This window comes from Hemiscyllium ocellatum, unplaced genomic scaffold, assembly GCF_020745735.1.
Source record: "Hemiscyllium ocellatum isolate sHemOce1 unplaced genomic scaffold, sHemOce1.pat.X.cur. scaffold_360_pat_ctg1, whole genome shotgun sequence".
NCBI classification, from domain to species: Eukaryota; Metazoa; Chordata; class Chondrichthyes; order Orectolobiformes; family Hemiscylliidae; genus Hemiscyllium; species Hemiscyllium ocellatum.
In genome coordinates this window covers 105,106-105,840 of record NW_026868508.1, presented here as the reverse complement: position 1 = coordinate 105,840, position 735 = coordinate 105,106, and positions in this window count along the sequence as shown.

Below are 735 nucleotides of genomic sequence, written 5' to 3'. Positions count from 1 at the left end.
AAACACCGATCCCTGTGACACCACAGCAACCATACCCTCTTAATTTCTATTTATATATTTCGTCAATCTGGGTGTCATTGGCTGGGCCAGCATTTATTGCCTGTTCCTAGTTGCCCTTGAGAAGGTGGTGGTGAGCTGCCTTGTTGAACGCTGCAGTCCACCTGCTGTGGTTGACCTCCAATTCCATTAGGGAGAGAATCCCAGGATTCTGACCCAGCGACTGTGAAGGAGTGGTGATATATTTCCAAGTCAGGATGGTGAATGGCTTGGAGGGGAATCTAAAGATGATGGTATTTCCATACATGTGCAGTCCTTGTCCTTCTAGGTAGACGTGGTCGTGAGTTGGGAAGATGGTCTCTGAGGATCTTTGGTGAATCATTTCATTGCAGCATGTGGATACTAAGAGAACTGCTGCTGCTGAGCGTTGATGGTGGGGCATTGTGGGTGAAGGGACAATCAAACTGGCTGCTTTGTCCTGGATGGTATAAAGCTTCTTGTGTGTTGTTGGGGCTGCACTCATCCAGGCAAACTGGGAATCTTCTATCACACTTTTGACTTATGCATTGTAGATGATGGACAGAATTTTGGAAGTCAGGATGTGAGTTACTCGCCGCAGCATTCCTAGCTTCTGACCTGCTCTTGTAGTTACTGTGTTTATGTGGCGAGACCAGTGAGTTTCTGAGCAATGATTACCCACCAGGACTTTGATACTGGGGGATTCAGTGATAGTAACAC